Source organism: Quercus robur, chromosome 6 (genome assembly GCF_932294415.1).
Source record: "Quercus robur chromosome 6, dhQueRobu3.1, whole genome shotgun sequence".
NCBI classification, from domain to species: Eukaryota; Viridiplantae; Streptophyta; class Magnoliopsida; order Fagales; family Fagaceae; genus Quercus; species Quercus robur.
Window position 1 is genome coordinate 32,389,364 of NC_065539.1, and position 5,220 is coordinate 32,394,583.

Here is a 5,220-nt window from a genome sequence, read left to right on the forward strand (position 1 = left end):
GGTAGGTTTTAGAATGTCGTGGACCTCATTGGTATTTCCACAAACCTCAGGGTAGGTTTGTGGAATTTACCCTTCATATTTTCAAGTAACTTGCCCTTTCTTTTCTTTTTTTGAACCATTTTTTTTTTCAGGAGAGGAGTCGGTCCCTGAGTCAAACGTGCGGCTCTTCCCCTACTTGTAACCTAATTAAAAATAACTTCATACGATTGATATAATGTTACTCTTTATCTTATCTATATATCTATATATATATATATATATATAAAATAATAGGTGAAGCACTTAAATTAGAATTCCTAATTAGAGTTCTAATTTTGTGTCATGTGTCTAAATTTATCCTCCTAATTGTTCAATTCAAATCTGAAATTGGAGTCCAATTTTGCTCCATCTCTTATGGAAAGTTGTCCTCCTCTCTTTCTTCCTGAATAAAACGCTAGGTTCACCTCACCTTCTAGAAATCTGTGTTTTACATTAAATGTTGTGCTATTTTTTTTTGGCTAAATAAAACCTTTTGATATCAGACACGCTTGCTTCACCTCCCCTTCTACAATAATCAAACGCAAATTAGAAATACAACTCCCCACAGATCCAAAACTCTCAGATTCAACACCTCCAGAACTCACACTTCGACCCCAACAACACACACGATGACTTCTTGGAGCCTTCGTGTTCTTGGCCTAACCTCAACCCTAAAACCCCGTGGGACCTCAAGCCCAGAGAACTCTCCGATGAAACGCCACCGTCTAACCCTGACAACAATGTTCCTTACCAGTTCGACCATGACTCTTCCACCCTCGCTTCCAAGCTCCATAGCCACCAGATTTCTGGCGCTACTAAGTCCTCCTCTGCCGCTGCCATCATGCTCCAGCAACAACTCTTCATGTCTCGCGGTGCCAGCGCTAGAGCCGGCGAGTCTGGTCTGATATAGATGTCGCTTTCTTTGGGTGCCTCCAACGATGTCGTTGATGGGTCATCGTCTTTCAAGTCTCCCAATACAGTGAGTTTTCGAGTTTTGAGTTTGACTTTACAGTAACCGTTTGTGCTTTGATTGGTATTAATGTAAATAGTGGTGAATTATGAGGGTGTTTTTTGTTTAATTTACCAGGGATCAATGATGAATGCTTTTCAGCTGTGACTGTTCTTATTTAATATTTCCTGGTTATTCGTATTTTTTTATTTCAAGTATTTTTAATTTATATCTGTCTATGTCAATTCCTTTCTCTACAGAGATGAGTTGGGTTCTTTCTAAGCTTTTCTTTTTCAGGGTTTGTAGGTGGAAAGGGAAATCCTTGCAAGCAATCCAAGTCTGAGTAGAAGCAGTACTACCAGGTATAGTTTCTACTTTATTGGAACCATCAATGGTAATTTTTTTTTAATTGAATGTTAAATATACTTTATGTTTGGATATTTGGTTGGATTGGTTTGATTTTTAGGTATTTGGGTTAGAATTTATTTTTTTTCATTTACGTATTTGGGTTTGGATTTTTTTTTTTTCTATTTTTTTGTTTTAAATATTATGATTAAAATGGTTCTGGGCTATTCTGTGATTGATTTTACAATCTGCATACTATGCTGCTTCTCTCTTTACAACAATCTGAACCTAAACAGGTATGTATTGTTTTAGACATTTCTTATATGATTTATTCTATTCTAATCTATTTGTTTATAGGACTTCTACTAGATGTTTCTTTGCATATATTTTATTTTAATTTTCTTCAATATATTTATTTAATGGTATATTGCTATGATCAACATGAAGATTAATTAATATTTTAGATGCCTCTTAGAAGTAGTGAATCTAATTTTTAATATTAGTGCTTCTCCTCAAAAAGTCTAAATATGTGCACATTCTCATGGATTGATTCCTTATTGTACAACTTTGCCCACTTTTGAAACTGGTGGATATATGACAAAAAAAAGGTATACAATAGTTTTTAGTGGTAGATGATTTTAATATAGTTAATTTTTTTTAAGTTCTATTGCCATTTATAAATGGCCATTAATATCAAATTGAATCAATTATGAATCTAAGAGCATGCACCGTGAAACTAAATTGAATTTTAGTATAAAACTTTGAAATGAATAGCAAAGTAGAAATTGACAATGAACATTCCACCTAACAATTATCAGTGAATATTCCAAGCCTTTATGTAGGGGTGGATTCTTTTATTTAAGTTCTCTTATTTAGAACTCCCTTCATGCCATATCATTAAGCATTATGATATGTTAATCATGGAAAATTTTGTGTATTGTTGTGTTTTCCTTCTCTAAAATGGGATATGCTATGAAGTTTTCGGGTTTATGCATGTGCAGAAATAATAATAGCTTAATATGCATCTTTTAATGAACCAATGTTGTATTCTATTAAAAATACACCAAATTTTATTTTGTTTTAAAATACATCAAGTAGGCTTTAGGATTGAGGTTGAATTTTTTTTCCCCCATCAATTACATTTCAAGGTTTGCTATGACTTGAGCTACATTGTCTAAGGAAGTCAAACACTTTAGTGAGAATTCTGTTTTTTTGTTTATGTGTCCTTAGTATGTTTAATCATTTGGTTGATTTATAAATTGACATGCTATATCAATAATAGGCTGTTGGTTGTTGCATCTTCATCATGATCACAAGGCCTCATCAATATAATTGTTTTGACATATAGAAAAAAAGCCCATTTACAACTATACAATGTTTAAGTTAAAAAGTGAAAGGTTATACCGTGTGAAACAAACACGTCTAAAAAATTAAAGCCAGATGCTAAATCTCACACAAACGTTAAACCCACTCATCCAAAGCTAACTACCATTAAAACTACCTATTTTCTTCCTCAAATAAACATATTTTTCAATATGTTTTTTCCGTCCTTTTGTCAAAGCACGAATTCACAAAGATCTTTATCAGATAAGATGATGGGTATTTTGCAAGAAGATTACTAAATCAAAAGGTTAGGAACCGCCATTGTGAGATTGTCTTACCAGTCTTCAACCTTACTGCTACTTTTAGACTGCTGGACCCGCTACTAGCATTTATGTTTTTAAAATTAGGACGTTAAATATGATTTAGGCATTTGGGTTAGATTTGATTAGTTTATATTAGATTTCCTTTTCACTGTTCAAGTGACGTCACACGGCAGCAAGAGAGAAGAGCAAGAAAAAATATTGTAGACAAAGAAGGTATAGGCAATAGGGAGAGGCTTTGGTTGAACTTTGAAGTTAACAAAGAAGATAGATTAGTCTCTTTCTCTCTATATCTCTTTCTTTATTTTTTTTTTTGTTCAAAAAAATTTTCTTGCTTTTTGTTTAGTTCTAAATTTTGGATATCATAGTTTTTTATTGCGCAAATGTTACTATTTTATTATTTATTGACATTGTTTTAGGCACGAATGAAATATCTTCAACCCACGATTCAAATGTTATCAGGTACTAGATCTCTTGGAGATAGCAAAAGATATCACTTTCTTACCCTTTTTCATAACCATCATAACTCCAAAGTCAAAATAGAGCAACGTCTTTGCCAAACAAACTTCTTCTTCTCTTATTGTGTATGTTGTGTTTATATTCAATTGCTACTCAAATCAATTTCTTCTAAAGAAAAACCCATACAATATATCCCTTTTTTTAAGCGGGGCAGGTTAGTATGATTTCAAGAGAGAGGAATATGCAAATATGTCTATTTTCTTAATGCCAATCTCTTTCTCTCTCCTTGGAAGACTGACAATTAAGGGGTTTTATTTTTTTAAAAGGGCACTATTTCGTTTCTATATCCTAAAAAACAATATTGCAAGTTTGGGTATCTTAGTATCTATTTTTTTGTTAGTTTTTATCACTCATGTTGTTGAATAATTTGTTTTGTTGAATTATTTTTGAAAATTTGTGCACTCATCTTAATTTGACTGAATTTTGCATATAAACTCATGTTGTTGTTGCATATATCCTCATGTTTAAGTTGTTTTTCATATTAAATAAGTAGTGTGGTACTCAGTTAAGGTACATCAAGATGTTTCTTCATATTTAGGTGTGGGTAGACTCATTACATGACTTTGAGTATCCATATTCTAAATTCGCAACATATGTGCACCTTGACAGCAAGTGTAAACTATAATATGGTGAAATTTACTGGCTGTGTTCATAACTAGGACCTTTTTTTTTTTTTTTCATACATGCCTGCTTTTTGTTTCCTTTTAAAGGTTGGATGGAATACCATGTTGTCTTTAGCAAGATGCTATATGGGATGGATGTTGTCTACAAGAGTGAAGTAGAAGGATATCTTCCTTTATTGTTTTGGGATGTTATTGGTCAAATATATATATATATAAATTTTACCATTTACCTAGAGATGGTGTCTTTAAGAAAAGTCTTCAAAAATCTCATCCACAATCCATCTATTTCTAAGTTATTTTCTTAGAACAATGGTCATAGTCCATATGCAGTTTATTAACAAATTAACTGTTTTTAAATGGATAACATTAGAACTACGTTTTGATCCAATTTAGTATTGGTTTCCTATGAGCATTCAATGTTACAACCTTATACCCAATTCTTGATATGCATGTGTTTGCATCTGCACCCAATTAGTGACCAACAAATTGGATAATTTATAATATAATAATCCTTAGTTTTATAGTGCAACTCAATGCATCATTTTATGTTTTATGCTAATGCTATTTTTTATGAATATTTTTATTTTGCTAGGTCTTAATTGCTACTTAGAGCCAGAGAGTAGTTGAAAAGGGGTAGAGACAAATAAGAAAATGAATATTGATGAAACTGAGAAAAGTGCAAATATTATCAAGATCCTAATGAAATAGGAGTTGATGGAAAATGACAACGGTAGGAAGAATCAAGAAATTGAAAACCAAATGTACACGGCTCAAGGAAAGAGCAAGGCAATGCAGATTTCTATTGGTACTAGCTCTTATCTTTTAATGATTGGTATTGAGAAAATTCTATAATGGAAGACTTGGATAGGCCTACCATAGCCACTTCCTTTGAACTTACATAGGCTTGGACATTTGATCTTGAGGGACCAATTTTTAGTTTCAATCAGTGCAAGTACAAAATAGGGATTGGCTTTAAGGGATCTCTTTTTCCTCTCCCCTTACCTCATGATATATTTTTTGTTTTACTTTGTATTCTTGGAATGAATTGTCCTCTTTGCAAAGTAAATTGAGGAGTTACAGTAAGAATCCTATAATGGTGAAGAGGTGTTTTGTATTTTCCTCA

The 5,220-nt window shown here is 32.5% G+C and overlaps 1 long non-coding RNA gene across 1 annotated transcript; it reads left to right on the plus strand.

Moving 5' to 3' along the window:
- Positions 1-352: 352 nt before the first annotated feature.
- On the plus strand, positions 353-5,220 carry LOC126688460 (uncharacterized). The gene is made up of 3 exons (XR_007644268.1): positions 353-997; positions 1,265-1,329; positions 4,690-5,220. It is a non-coding gene; the product is annotated as an uncharacterized LOC126688460 (long non-coding RNA).